Raw genomic sequence first — 17,147 nt, 5'->3', positions numbered from 1 at the left:
AATATATGTATAATATTTAACACATGTACCCATTTTAAATTCCACATAGGAGAAGACATGTGTTTTTCATCACCTTTTCTTTTCCAACAAATTTAGGAGATAAAATGAACAATAATCATAGGAATAAGAGGCAATACTTATATAAAATTCCAAGATGGAAATTGACTTGGGAATGAGCCTTTTCCACTCAACCGTAGGCTCAACTGCGCCATTGCTCGCTACAGTTCACCACCCCCTAGCCAAGCTATGATACCACAAGGGGAAACTATCAACAAATAGAAAATTAGGATGGGGTGAAGGTATATCTCCTTCACAAGAACAAAAATATCAGAGAACTCCTTTGTATGTTGAGCCCGGGGTCTCCATAAAATCTTAGATGCCTCTCAACTAGCCAACATGGTAACATAGAAATTCCTTTATTGATTTATATTCCCTCAATAATTTTCTTGCATATTGCTTATCATATTGTTCCAACATGCATAAATTTGCGACCCTCACTTGCTTAAGTAAGTTCCAGATCTCTTTGGCGAGTAATGGGCATGGAAAATTCATTTTTAGAGAGCCCAAAACACACTGACAATGCTCTAAATCATGATTGACACATTTATGGGCATAGTTTGGCACCCAAAACTCTGTATAAGCACTAGAAATTATACAACAAGTTTTCTACTTAAAAATCGTAGTTTTTTGCTCACAAATCACCAACTGAAGCACCCATGTGTCTATGATGTCTCTGGGTATGGTCTCCTTAAACTCGTGAATGTCTGATTCATATGTTTTTCCCCATCTTACCACACCATTCATGGGTCAACCCTCGAATTTTGAGATGGGCACGTTCCCATGCTATCCAATAAATTCTAAGAGGACTCCACAACCACCCCTTAGCCTCCATAAATGTGACAAGTGGTTGCTTCAACTCCTCATTGCTTTATTTAATGAAACATGGGTTGGTGGGAAAACAATGTAATAAAATTTGGAATTCAAATTTTGGCATAGATCACTAGGTGAGGTTTTTCTTAATTACAGGCATGGTAAATTTCCCATCACCCCTCACTAGTTCCACTCATGATATCAATTTGTATTGGTTCTAACATTCCTAGTTGGCTCTTCATCATTTTTAACTATCAAAGACATATTTATATATACAACGTTTTAAAATTGTTCATCTTGATCCATCACCACAATGACATTTACGTGTCGATGCAAGCGATGATAAGATAATGAGTTATAGTAATCCTAGAATTCAAAACATAGTTGTGAAAGGACTTGTAAATCATTGTCTTGATAATTATTAAATCCTTCGAGATTAAAAGAGTTCTAATATTTGCCTTCTATACTAAAAATAAGTTACGCAAAAAGACATGCTTTTCTCAAATTGTTTAAATGAAATTAATTAAATAATAATTTTATATTTCAAATTAAAACCCTTTAACAAACAAAAATATATATAAATATATTATATTACAATGAAAAGTGTAAAGTGTTGCAGTTGTCCATAATATTCCCTTTTTCCATTTTATTTATGTTTTTTCAGGTTCATGGAAGTGTGTTGGTTATATATATATTTGTTTTTTTAATATATTAAGTTAATAAAAATAAATTTAAGTTAAAATAAAAATAATTTATTGACTTATAGTATTTATGTGGAATATAGTTTATTAAACAAGAGAAAGATGAACCTAGATCCATACCAAGTTTTTGGAGGGATCAAATATCTTTTCACTCTAAAAGAAGTTTGTACCTCAAGATATTTGATCACTTTGATCGTTTGGTAGATCTAGAGTTAAGATGGATCTAGACTCGTATAAATATAAAGATATTATTTACACCTAGAAGTCCTCTCGAGCCAAGTATGGAAGAGATGTTGTAAAGTTATGTTACGTGATGTAAACATTTTGACTCAATCAAATTACATAAAAATAAAAATAAAAAATAAAATAAAATTTAAAAAATGAGATAAAATTTTAAAAATGAAACAAATTAAAATAATTAATTAAACATTTACTTAAAAATAAAATAAATAAATAAATTATAATTATTAATTAAAATAGATTAAATTCATTTTAATTCTAGATCGTTAAGTTCTAGATCTCTAAATCTATAATTTTTAATAAATTTTCATAATGTTATAAGATATTTTATTTGACAATATGAAACAAGTGTAATATGCAGAGTTGATGCTTAGTACATGCCTCTTATTTTTTCTTGTTCGCGGACTGCGGAGATCGATGATCGCTACGTCCATGAAAACGGTCTCGGGTAGATCCACCTATAGGAATTCATCCCGCCAGCTCATTTTGTAGCCTAACCCCAAGGGTGTTGAGGAGAATTGACCCCGTGACCTCTCATAGTGAGGTCCTTATATGACTGGTACTCGACCAATTGAGGTAAACCTTGGCGTTTAGTACCTGCCTCTTATACAAAAAATAATTGAAAATTTATAAAATTGTTTCATTCAATATCCACTAAATCCTTAAACTACATAAAAATTAGAAGTATGAAATTGCATACAAATTGAAAAATAATGAATTCCTTGCAATCCTTATAGCCTAATCGTAAATAAATTTTATAAATTAATATATTCAAGTTAATTGAGTACATTAAAATAACTTTATATATATATATATATATATATATATATATATATAAATTATATGCTTAAATATAATTTTAAATTAATATAATATTAAAAACTAATATATAAAATAAAATAAATATAAAATATTAAATCTAACCATGTGTATTTATAAAATCTATATAATTATATTTACGCATAATTATTTATTATATATAGATATAAATTTCCCAAAATATATAATAAAATAATGGTAAAAATGTAGACCCAAGTATTATATATGTAAGAAACAAAATGAAATTAAGAAGTACATGTATTTTTACCTATAAATAATAAAATTTATTTTACTATAATTAAATAATAAATTGATTTGAATATTGTTAAATAATAAATTTATATGTTTATTTCACTTTTACGGGACTATTTGTCCACAAGTGTTACGTAGTAGCTAGTACTTGCCTCTAAGTTTAAATATAGTTAAATTGGAGTTTGAAATGCTCACAGACTTTGAGCTGATCAATTAAAGCCTTCATAAAAAAAAATAGACATGAAAGTGAAAATGTTGTGCTAGTATAGTGTTTTTTGGTGAGCACCTTACCTCATTGATTGTAGTGAAGCTTTATAACTTTATTTAATTGACAATATTTCATTGAGATTGATATGGAGAAACATAGTTTCAACTAAATGAGATGTTAATTCCAAGAAACTTGTTTTGCAAAACCATTCGTCTCCTAGAATGTTCATGGGCATTGTACATGATTGATATAGAGATGAATGCAATCGTTTTTGTGGCAGTGAAGGTAGAGGAATATGGAGCAAAACTTTTATTGTTCTCTCTCAAATGGCGTCCTGTTTTCAACAAGACTACTTTCTTTTGCAGAGAAAAATGGAGTTGGGATGATCAATACCTTTCCATACTTAATACTTAACATGGAAAAGGTTCTTCTTGAAATTTGTACATTGAAAAAATTACAACTTTATGCAGTCCAATGGTGATGACAATTCATATCAAGATTAGCGAATCATCCTTTCTACTATGACACGTTGGCCCTAATTAAGGAAAATGTTAAATCTTACATCATGTTAAATTGGTTCTAACATGTACAATATTACGATCAATGATGTGACATCAAGACAAATACACAACATCGAGAAGCAAAATTTTATTTGTATTTGTTTTATTCATTGAATTGCACACCAACAGTGGTATCTACGTTTGTTTTGCAAGTGAAGTGAAATAGTTGCAAGATTTAAGATTGTGATGAGTGTTGTGTGTCTAGATCAGGGCCACATTTCAAATGTGCATGTAGAAATTATGGTGTAAAATTGAAAGTTTTCATGAAATTTTAATCTAAATCACAAGAAACAATCCTACTCTACTACTCTGTGGAATTCAATTCATAATTTATAACATCAATCACAGACATGCAATAAGAAACAACACACATGCACAATATTTTTCCAAGGGAAGGAAATCTGCTAAAAACCCCTTATGCCTTCTTGCACTAATATGATGAATAAAGATGTATTACAATTGCTTGCTCAATTTGAGCTCATCTTGCAAGTGAATAGCCTATCTCTATGTTCACTGAGAAGCTTTGACCCAGACTTAGTCAATTTTTGCCTTTGCTTGAGCCCTTATTTCCTTACGCAATTCCTGAGGAAATTAGGTCCCTATTATTTTCCTCCAAAATGTTTTCACAATTCCCAAGGTTGATCATCTGACTGCATGCAACACTTATACACTCAAGACTAGTCTACAACTAATGTTACACTACCTTGGAATCTCCACCACAACCGAGGACCTCAAATTCTCTAAATGCACTAGCTATTTTGGGCTAATTGATTAGTTAACTAGATGATCATTGAGTTAGACTATTGTCCCACCACACAACTGGCCTTCCACTAGTTCCTACTACATTTAGAACTAGTTTAACTCAAAACAACTTGAAATAACTGACCTTGATTGCTACAAATTAGCAATCACACATGATTAACTAAACTCCAACTCCTCTAACTTGAATTTACTGAGATAACTGGGTGACAAGAGCCATGTCACACAAGTTAATTGCATCCAAGTTGTCTGCTGATGTGGAAATTCAAATTTTCTCAATTTGACCAAGGAAAAATCAAATTGATACTTTCTTGCTGCATTTTTCAACACTCCCTCTCAATAAGAAAGGGATTATCAACCACCCCTATCCTACACCTATGGAACTCAAACTTCCCTCTTGACAAAGCCTTTGTCAAAATGTCAACATCTTGTTCCTCTGTCGGAATGTATTGTAGCAACATTATCTTCCTTTGCACACAGTCCTGTAAATGGTGATACTAGATATCTATATGCTTGGATTGATTGTGAAATACCAGATTATTAGAGACATTGATGCAACTATGATTATCATAATAGATCACAATTAAATCCATCATCTGGCCAAATAGTCACACAAGTATCTTTCTCATCCAGATCACCCCACATGTTGCTTGGCTTGCAGTCTTGTATTATGCTTCTACATAGATGAGCGCCACAATTATTTTCTTCCCGCTATACCAGGAAATTGTTGCAGACCCAACACTGAAAATTCCACCTGATATACTCTTTTGGTCAGATGCACTCCCTGCCCAATCTACATGTTTGAAGCCACATAAATTCACTCCCTCTATCTATCTGTACCATAATCCAAACTGGGTAGTGCCTCTGAGGTACTGTAAAACATGCTTAGCTTCCTTCCAATATAATTTTTTTGGCCTAACCATAGCTTGGCTCAGTTGGCTGACTGCATAGCACATATATGGTCATGTGTTCACAAGATAAATTAGTGAATCCACTAGTTGTCAATAATTGGTAGCATCCACTTCCTCACCTAAAGTGGCATCCTCCTTCCTCTAGTTGGTCACTAGAGTTGTCTCCATGGGTTTACAACTCTCCATGCATAATATTTTAGTGTCCAATTTTCATACTTTCCTTTAGATACAAACAATTCCCCATCGCCTTGCTATACTTCCAACTTGAGGAAGTAGTGTATGAGACTCATTTCCTTTATTTCAAATTCCCTTGAAAGGTCCTCCTTGCAAGATTTGATCAACTGCTTATCACCAGTTAAAATCAAATCATCAACATATAAGACAATAATAAGTAATTTACCTTCTGCCAAGATATGATAGAGGTTTGTATCTTCTTCACTTTTGGTGAAACCCAAACTAGTGAGATAGTCATCGATCGTTGTGTACCAAGCACGAGGTGCTTGTTTGAGACCATACAACGCTTTCTTGAGTCTGAATACATGAGACTATCGATTAAATTTCTCAAAACCTTTTGGTTTCTCGATGTAAACCTCCTCCTCAATAACCCCATTGAGAAATGTTTTTTTTACATCCATTTGGTGGATCTTCCACCCCATCTGTGCAACTAGTGCTATAATTGATCTAATGGATGAATACCTTTCTATGGGAGCAAAGGTTTCCTCATAGTCAATTCCTTCAACTTGAGAGAATCCTTTGGCCACAAATATGGCCTTATACTTCTCTATGCTTCCGTCTATTACATGCTTAACCTTGAAGATCTGCCTCGAACCCACAACTGGTTTATCTATTGGTCTTATTACATAGTATTTTGTCACACCTCCTGCACTTCCTTGTGTCATACCTCGAAGTTCCCAAAACTTGACAACTGTGCAGTGTACCCATCCTGATATGTAGTCTGGATCCTCCCTGAAGAATTAATGAAAGCATGCCTTGAGCCTTCCCTGAGAAAATGAGCTCAAAACCCTTATTTATGGGTTAACGTGATTGTGACACTACCTACTCGTGCTGATGGTAGGTTTCACCATATTATCTCGTGTTTCCAGCGCGGTTTTTACCTGGATACTTGCATTGATCCCTAAAAGGATTTTTTTCAGAAAGAGGACAAGAAGCTTCATGATCTAGAGGCTTCCAGAACAACGAGTTGGATGTGGTCAAATTCTCCTAATATTACCCTTTGGTCTTATTCCTATGAGCTTCTTCCTTGAGATGAGGACCTTCCCCTATCTTTGGTGAGATCCTAACTCCCTCTCCCTTCCTATTTATTCATCCTCCTCCATTCCCAAATGGTTGGTCTCTGATTATTTGCACCCTTATGCTAAGATAATGACTACATGCTATTCACTTTGGCTTGGAGAAGGAGTGCTTGGAGAGCTTGAGCTTGGACTTGGACTTGGACATTAACTCAAGGAGGGCTACTAATATCAAAGCCTAGGTTGTATGCTTCCTCTTTTGTTTATTAATATATACAACTATTGGTTCACTTTCCATAAATGCTAGTGTTAATGCTTCATTTATCTTAATGCTCCTTGATCTGTTAAGTGGATTACATTCGATTATGTTTGTTGCACTTTTATGCTTTTGTTATGTCTTTGGCCTCTTATGCAGGTATTCAAATGTCGTGAGTAGTAAGGAATGAGCCTAAGGAGCAAACGGTCAAGATCTTCAACAAAGGAGTGCATTATAGCATTAGAACGAGGTAGGTCTCCTTCCTCTTCTCTCATTTCGATTGTAATTTAGGAAATTGTGTTGTAGATTGTCTCGTTTGTTACTAGACCCACTCATTGGGCTAGAGGGATCGTCTCTGTCTGTAGAGAGAATTTACCTAGACCAAAAAATGACGACTCCATTAGGGAATCTATAACCTTTCCATCCATTCCTTCGATCTAATCCTCTGATGAGTTTGACCAACGTCGATTTCTTGGCTTGTGTGCATCACTGTAGGTTTATACAGTCACTAGTTTTTGCTTGAGAGTGTTGAGTCTAGTTTGATTTTTGAATATTTTTTTTTCCTTCTTTTCCTTGCCCAATGTGTTTTCTGGTCTTACAGAAGCACTGCCAAGGCTAGTTTTGAATTAATAGTCAAGCTGCTTTGCCTTTAACAGGTGCACTCATCCCAGAGGCTAGAAGCAAATAGGGTTTCTTTTTATTTTTAGTGGATCTCAACTTCTGTGAGTATTTTTCTAGTGTGATCTTACTGTGTTTGTCTTGATTTTTGTCCTTTAATGGTTGCAATTGTCTCTTTGCTTCTGTTGGTGTGTGATTGAAGTTGGATTTCCTTCTAGAGTTTCTAGGTTTAGGTCATCCTTCACTTATCACTTGGCTTGTCTTCCTGAGATTGATTGTCGTCGTTTAGGAGTTTTATTGTGATCAGGATACCATATGCAAGTTGCTTTTGGTTCATATTTGCGAAGTTGTTTTCATTAGTATTGGATCATATTTGTACTTTGAAAATTACTTTTGCTCCATTTTCAAACGAAGATTACGGTTGTTTACTTTGGTGAAGCTGAAAGTATATGCTTGTTTTGATTTCATTGTTTCGAAAAGAAAAGTGAAAGGATCTCTTCATTTAAGCATTTTTGAAATGATTTTTATTCGAAAACAAAAGTGAATGAAATTTTCATTTTTAGTTGTTTTGAATTCCATTTTCCTTTGCTTATGCATTAGTTGGCATTTTGAATCAAAATGAAAGAAAAAGAACAAAAATATTAGTACATCTTAGTGAAAGAAAGTGATTTTGTTTCTCATAAGATCACATTTTGTGTTATGAAACCAGCTCAAGAAAAGATAGAAAAGATAGATCAACGCCTTAGAATTCAACCTCTTCGAGGGGACAACCTCCTTTACATTACATAAATGAACAATTATTGGATGATTCAAATGACAAAACCTCCTTTCTATATATAGGAGTCTAAGGAGTCACAATATAATCCATCCAACCTAACAATAATAATATAAAGCCACAAAAATAACAATAGAGGGATTCTATGGGGCACAGTAATAACAATATGGGGGCAATAGGGGCACAACAATATTAATAAGGGGTATAATTACATTAGTAATGGGGTAATCACTAGTATTATAGGGACCCAACATGCCCCTCTCCTTCAAAAAAGTGTTGTCCTCAACGCTTGAGTAGTTCTGGATACTTTTGCATAAAATTCTCATCCTCCCATGTGGAATCTTCAGTGGATAAGTTCTTCCACTTGATAAGATACTCTGAAATTGATTGATTTCGTAGCTGTTGCGTTCTTGTTTCTGTGACTGCTTCTGGTTCCAATATAATTTTTCCTTCCTCGTCAAGTTCTGGCAATATTGTTTGAACTGGGAGCTTGTCGCCTATAACCTTCTTTAAACATGAAACATGGAAAACTGGGTGCAATCGAGAAGCTGCAGGAAGCTCCAATTTGTATGCCATAGTACCAATCTTTTGCAACACCTTGTACAGACCATAATACTTTGGTGATAATTTATTATCCTTCTTAGCTTGCTTGAGGGACATTTGCTTATATGGTTGTAGCTGTAGGAATACCCAATCACCTACATCAAAACTTCTTTCACTGCGATGTTGATCTGCTTGTTGTTTCATTCTATTCTGTGCCAACACGAGGTTATCCTTTAAGAGTTGAAGGACTTGTTGTTGATGTTCGATGTGATGTTCCACTGCCTGAACCTTAGAATTTTCTCTTAAATATGATGTGATGGATGGTGGTTGATACCCATAAAGTGCCATAAATGGGGTCATTTTTGTTGCTGTATGGAAGGAAGTGTTATACCACCATTCAGCCAGAGGCAACCATTTGACCCATTGTGTCTGTTTATAAGATACAAAGCAACGAAGATATCCTTCCAAACATTTGTTTACTATCTCGGTTTGCCCATCAGATTGAGGATGATAAGATGAGCTATGAGCTAACTGAGTACCAAGACAAGAAAATAATTCTGTCCAAAAATTTCCCGTGAAAATGGGATATCTGTCACTTACAATAATCTTTGGGTTTCCATGTAGCTTTTGAATTGTTTCCATAAATGCAGTAGAAATTGTACTGGCTTTAAATGGATGTGATAATGCACAAAAGTGTGCATACTTGTTAAGTTTGTCAACTACCACCATGATGACACTCTTTCCCTCAGACTTGGGTAAACCTGTGATAAAATCCATTGAAACCTCCTCCCAACGTTGGCTTGGAATGGATAAAGGTTGTAATAGACTCGATGTCTTAATTGTTTCAACTTTATTTTGTTGGCAAACCAAACATTCCGCCACAAACTTTTGAATATCTGATTTAAGGCCATCCCAAAAAAAATTCCTTCTTAACCCTGTGGTAAGTTTTTAAAAATCCTGAGTGCCCTCCTAAGGGAGAAGTGTGCAATTCCATAAGAATCTTTTGTTTTAGCTGGGAATTCTTACAGAGGTATAAGCGATCTTTGTACCATAACGAATCATTTTGCCAGCTAAATGTATAAACGTACTGGAATATTGTTATAACTTTCGAATAAGTTCCCACACTTCTTCGTCATTCTTCCATTCCTCCCTTGCTTCGCTTATCCAATCTGGTTGGATAATAGAAATGGCGCACACCAATGCTTCCACATCCTCATCCTTTCTTGAGAGTGCATCTGCCACCACATTTTGCTTCCCTTTTTTGTAGATGATTTCAAAGTCATAACCCAACACCTTTGTGACCCACTTTTGTTGCTCTTTAGAGGATAATCTTTGTTCTAAAAAGTATTTAAGGCTATCATGATCCGTTTTTACCTTGAAGTGTCTTCCCATTAGGTAGGGTCGCCATTTCTTAAGTGCATGGAGTATTGCCAACATTTCCTTCTCATAAATAGCTTTTCTTAAAAACTTTCCCTTGATTGGACGACTTTCAAAAGCAATGGGTCTTTCATCTTGCATTAGAACAACACCAATTCCATTTCCTGAAGCATCACATTCCACAATAAAGGTTTTTGTGAAGTCCGGTGTAGCTAAGACCGGTGCTTGGCACATTGCCTCTTTAAGATGTTCAAAGGCCTTTGTTGCTTCCGGAGTCCATGAAAATGCATCTTTCTTCAATAATGTTGTTAGAGGTGTTGCTATTCTCCCATAATTCTTAACAAACTTGCGATAATACCCTGTCAACCCGAGAAATCCTCGCAGATGCTTTATGGATGTGGGGATTTTCCATTCCTTAATGGCTTTAATTTTGCTAGGGTCTACCTTAACTCCTTCATGAGATACAATATGACCCAAACATTCCACCTCCTGGACTCCAAAGAAACATTTGGATCTTTTTGCATATAATTGTTTCTCCTCCAATAGTTGTAGCACCCTGTCAACATGTTCAACATGAGACTTGCTGTAGATTAGTATATCATCAAAAAATACTAACACAAATTTTCTAAGGAATGGTTTGAAAATTGAATTCATCAAACCTTGAAATGTTGAAGGTGCATTGGTAAGGCCAAAAGGCATGACCAAAAATTCATAATGACCCTCATGAGTTCTAAATGTTGTTTTTGGAATGTCTTCATTCTTCATTCTGATTTGATGATATCCTGAACGAAGATCCAACTTGGTGAAGTAAATTGATCCATGCAATTCATCCAGTAATTCATCAATGACAGGAATGGGGAACTTATCTTTAATAGTGAGCTTGTTGAGCTCCCTATAATCTGGACACATGCGCCATGATCCATCCTTCTTGTGCACCAATACTACTGGAGCAGAGAAAGAACTTTGACTCGGTTGAATTATACCAGCCTCTAGCATTTCTGCAACCATACGTTCAATTTCACTCTTTTGGACATAGGGATATCTGTACGGCCTGATGTTTGGAGGAACACTTCCTGGAATCAGATGAATAGCATGATCATGATCACGCATAGGTGGGAGACCTTTGGGAGTCTCAAATACCTTGGAATGATTGTCCAAGACTTTTTGGAGATCTGGAGAAATAGATGATTCCGATGTGGAAACATCTAGCAAACATAATTGTGCAATTACACCTCTTTGCTCCTTTTTTAGAAGCTTTTTCATACCATTAGAGTTGATTATCTTTCCTGGTTTCCCTGCAATACCCCTTAATTCAACTTCCTTTCCTTCCGTAGAAAATTTGATGAAAAGTTCTTGAAAATTAAAAGCTATTGTACCCAAGGATTGTAGCCATTGGACTCCTAGTACAACATCAACACCTCCCATTGGAATGGAAAGCATTGGGCTAGTCAATACATATTCTCCCATGGATAGCTTGATATTATGGCACTTTCCAGAGCAATTTATTGTTCCTCCATTTGCAATCATCACTTGACACTCTGGTGCTGGATATAGGAAGCAATTCAATTCTTTTGCTACCTTACAATGAATAAAATTGTGGGTGCTTCCTGAATCAATCAACACTATTACCTTTTTCTTCTTGATTTGTCCTTCTATCTTGATGGTTTGAGGAGTGGTAATTCCTGCCAATGCATTACAAGATATGGTTGGATTTATTTGTTCTTCATCTAGGCTTTGTTCCTGGAGTATATCCTCTTCTTTTGACCTTTCTTGCTCCTTTTCTTCTTCTTCTTCACAATCTATGTAGAATAATTTCTTCTCAGCACACTTATGACTTTTAGTGTATTTGCTATCACAACTGTAACAAAGCCCTTTTGCTCTTTTTTCTTCCAATTTTTGTGGTGTCAACCTTATAGGTTGTGGAAGACTAGGGGCAACAACACTTCCGTCTTTATAGTTGTGAGTGGTTTGCTTCCTGGTTGCCATAATTTTGCTTTCCATTTTTCTTGCTAACCTGAATGCCTTCTCTAATGAATCAGGTTCCCAAAGGCGAACATCATGTTGGATATTATCCTTTAAAGACCATATGAACACATCAATCATATGCTCCTCTGGAATATCTTTTACCCTTATGTTCAATTTTTGGAACTCCTCAATGTGCTCCATTATTGAACCCTTTTGTTTGAGACTTATCAATTGGCTAAAAAAAGTGTTGCTTTTTGTATCCTCATAATGTGCTATCAATTCTTCTGTAAAAATTGCCCAAGTGATAAATTGTTTACGAGATAAAATCCATTGATACCATACAAACTGATTTGGTTCCAAATATAAAGTTTCCATACGTACCTTTTGTGTGTTTTGCACATTATTGAGATCGAAGAATTGCTCCATCTGTAATATCCATGTGGCGGGATCCTTGCCATCAAACTTCCTCATATCGATTTTTGGAATATGGTGGGTCTTAGATCCAACATTAGAGTCTATGAAATCATGATTAACATTTCTTTTGTTCACATCATGAGTTTCCTTTACAACCTTTTCACCATTAGTAAGTATTTCTTGTAGAAAATTTGTCAAATCTGTCTTCAAATCTGGCATGTCTGTCTTCAAATCTGCCATGTCTCTCTTCAAATCTGTCTTCGAATCATCCATCATAGCTTCCATGCCCTTTATCTTAGATTCCACACCATTTATCTTAGATTCCACGCCATTTATCTTAGCTTCTGTTAGCTTTTGTGAGCGTGTCATTTGTTGCACTTGTTCTTGTAATTTTGATATATCATGTAGCATTGCTTCCTCTTCTTCATGATTCATGCTAGAGATTTCAGGTTCCTTACTAGGTGTTTGCATTTTCTTTCCTCGGGGCATCAGTTACCGATAATAATGCTTTACTATGCCCTTTGAATTCCTTCAAACCAAGCTTACGCAAAAATTTAAAAAAAAACTACACACCTTTTTTCACTTTGTAGAAACCTGATATTGAATCTGATGTATCTCTGTAAATTCAGATCCTCCAGTTCTGAAATTGCGACCTATAGTAGCCTTCTGCGTCCTCTTTCCAATGCCACAAGTCTGACCCAAATTGGATTCTCCAAGGAAGAGTTATGCGAAATATCCCACAGTGACTTGATTATAGACTAGTTCAGTAGAGCGAACTTGTACGACGTGCCACGAGTCACTGTTTTGACCTTTGGATCTGAAAAATGCATACAAGAAATTAAAGTCCGTTCTCTTTCTGTACTTTCTTACAAAATTTCAATCCGATCCTCAGAGAGAAATTTATGACAATTTTCCCCAGGTCACCTATTTGGAATGTAATTCAGGAGTCTGCAAAAAGACCAACTTCCTCAAATCATATCTCCGCAAATATAGCGCGAAAAAATCTGAAATTCGGACCCAAGGTTCAGTGCAATTTCTTCTCAAATGGGTTTTTTTTGCAACTTCTGAAATGTCGTAGAAAAAAGTTATAGCGAAAATGCCACGATGACCTGTTTGGAGCAGCGAAACCCTAGAATCCAAAGCTCTGATACCAAATGTTATGAAACCAGCTCAAGAAAAGATAGAAAAGATAGATCAACGCCTTAGAATTCAGCCTCTTCGAGTGGGCAACCTCCTTTACATTACATAAATGAACAATTCTTGGATGATTCAAATGTCAAAACCTCCTTCCTATATATAGGAGTCTAAGGAGTCACAATATAATCCGTCCGACCCAACAATAATAATATAAAGCCACAAAAATAACAATAGAGGGATTCTATGGGGCACAGTAATAACAATATGGGGGCAATAGGGGCACAACAATATTAATAAGGGGTATAACTACAATAGTAATGGGGTAATCACTAGTATTATAGGGACCCAACATTTTGGCATTGCATTTGTTAGTGAAAGTGAAAGAGTTGTTTTTATTTTTACATCTTGCATTCGAAAAGTTAGGGATGTATGTTTTGATGCATTTCTATTTATTGATGTGTTTTTTGGTTGTCTCTCTTCCTCATTAGTTTAGCCTTCATCGAATGAAAAGATTTCATTTTTGTCATTTAGTTGCATCATAGGGATTCGGGTGACATCGTTGAGCCATAAAATTGACATCTAATTCAAGATAAACTTTTAATTTACCTCAATTAACCTAAGGAGCATTTGTAACCTAACATGAATATCTAGACGTCTAGGCTAGAGATGTGTTTTGACGTCTTTAAATGTAGTAGCTGTCGTTAACTGGCTGCATTGTATCCCGAGGGTGGAATCTCATTCTAGTACGGAATTATATTGAAGGTTCTCTGGTACTTTCGGGTATACAAGAGGCACTTCAGTATGGAAAGTATATGGGAATGCTCTCACCAAACGGTTATGCATTAGACAATGCTAACACGGACTTGTGCTCCCCGTACCATCGAGTATATATTGGGAGACCCCACTAGGTTTCTATCCTTTAGCCACAGGTAACCGAGTTAGTCACCTTGTAAATGTGATACATTGAACACAACATTCGGGGAGATCGACCATCGTACGTTAAGTCCTTGGTTTCAGCTAAGGTGTATATAACAGTTCACGGATACTTTGTAAAACCTCTTGCCCAACATTACCCTTTTTGATTTATTTTTTATTTCGAGTTATAAAATTAACCACCAACGATAACATGTCAAACCCATGCAGTTGCCTCTTGACCTCACATTGAGTAATTCCTTGCAAATTTTATTTTTAAAAGCCCCCAACGAAATAATCTCTTCTCCTTCTGCTCTTGAGAGAAAGTCATCATGGCTGAACCATTCCGTTCACCTCACAGTTCCCCTTCATCGTCTAATATTGAAGGGTCATCACAAGGAGTTCATCCTGAACCTTCATAGTCACTTGAAGCTCAAGGATTTGAATTTGGAATTGTACAAAGTACCTAAACCCTTGCCTCTCTTCCCCCACCTCGAGACTCATCGTTATCTCAAGAGTCTGATCCAAAAACCCCTGAGAGTCCATAGAAGTTTGTTTTATACCCTCCGAATCCACTTTTTGATCTGTTGGTGATATCTCCTCAATAACCTTATAGTCCATACAATCAACCCAGTGTTCCTTTGGATTTATCTCCTTGTCCATCTTAGATTCCTCCTCGCCAAATATTTCCACCCATGGCTTCAGAAGGTGAGTTTCCAACCTCTCCTCAAGTTCCTCTGGAAGTCTCAGATACTCAGACTCCTGGTGTTGATAATGATTACGAATACAACTTGCCCCCAAAAGGCTTTCCTTATGTAGGAATACTTCCATCTCAACCACCTCCTAAAAACAGTGGGCCTATGCTTCCACATGGTTATACAACCTTGGCTCAACTAGTTTCAGGAACTCCCAGTGCTTCTTCGTTATACCAAAATCCAATTTGGTCATCAAATTCTATGCCTACTTCTGGTCCGTTTATTCCTAATGTGACCTCTCATATCCCTGTGCAGGCTGTCATTACTTTAGTTCCGATTCAATTGGTTATTCTGACATAACTGTTACCTTCGTTCTTACCTTCAATCCCAGTGAAACCGATAGTTTCTTCTATAAATTTGTATGTTCCTCGATTCCCCCACAAAGTGGACAAAATGTGCCACTTCCTCATTCGCAGTCTAGGGGGAAAAATCCAAATATCCCTCTTGTCTAAAGGGGAACCCATGTGAGTGGATCACAACCTCACATGATTTGAATGAGTCAACCTATTAGTGGTATTCCTAATCCCATTGAATCATCTATTCTAGCTAGAGCCGATAATTTTCAGTATCAACAGATACCCCTCCAACAATCTTATGTTCCATATGGTTCACAAGCACTTCAAAATCCACCTTATATTCCACAAGTAGGTCCTCATGTGCAACCTGGTAAAAATCCTATTCCCGGTGCATATGGTCAAATCCCAATTGGAATTTATCAGTACCAACAAGGAATTCCTCAAGGAATTTTTCAACAAAAACCTTTATAGCAACAAGGGAAACACTTGCAACAACATGGCCAACCTTTGCAGCAGTTTCAACAATCTTTGCAACAAAAAACATAGTTTGTCCAACAACCGAATCAACCATTGTATCCGCAAGGTCAACCATTCTAGTAGGAAGGTCAGCCCTTGCAGCAACAAACTGAACCTTTATATCAATAAGGTCAAACCTTGCACCCACAAGGCCAACCCCTGCAAAAGTAGGGCCAACAATTTTATCACCAGGATTAGCAGTTGCAACAACCTTACAATCCATATGCTGCGCAAAATGTTTACCCTCCTTATGGTTCTCAATGGCCTATGACAGGTCAATATCAACCCTACCCTAGAAAGAACCCACTTTTGTGGGGCCAGAATCCACCTTATGGTCAGGGTATCCCTCAGTGGGGGAAAAATCAAGCCCCTTATGGTCAAAATCCTCCACTTTGGGGGAAAACCCTTACCAACAACGATGGAATCCACAAACTGGGCCTTATCAAAGGCTTTACATGCCTTTCAACCCGCAATTGCCATTTCTAGTAGCGTTGGAACTGCCAGATGTATCAAGGCTTACTAATGATCCAATACTTCATTCACCTTATTGGCCTCCAATTCCATTAGCATTCCTATTGATTGCCCAAAGCTCGAAGGAAAATATAAAGAATACCCTCAGGCCCATGTGATGACTTAGCACTTATGGTGTTCTTCCAATTCCTACGTTGACGATTATGTTCGTTTGCGCCTTTTTCAACGAACCTTGACGGTTGCTGCCACAAAATGGTACATCGAGTTACCTCAAGGTACCTATTCAAAATTTCAATTCTTTGGCCATGGCCTTCCTCACTCACTTCTAGTTACCAGTTCGTTATGAAATTGGTACCCATTTGCTTACATATCTGAAACATGATACTGCTACCCACATCTCCGATCACATCCATGAATGGAGACGTCGGTGTCACCTCATCAAGTTTGAAATCCATGATGAGTTGTTAACCAAATGGTTTACCAAATCATTCATAAACAAAATTGCTGCAGAAATAGCAATGGGAGGTTGTGTTATTGAAGAT

Source organism: Pinus tabuliformis, chromosome J (genome assembly GCF_031772625.1).
Source record: "Pinus tabuliformis cultivar Carrire ecotype Pingquan chromosome J, CPIR1, whole genome shotgun sequence".
Classification (NCBI taxonomy): Eukaryota; Viridiplantae; Streptophyta; class Pinopsida; order Pinales; family Pinaceae; genus Pinus; species Pinus tabuliformis.
This window is presented reverse-complemented; position numbering follows the sequence as displayed.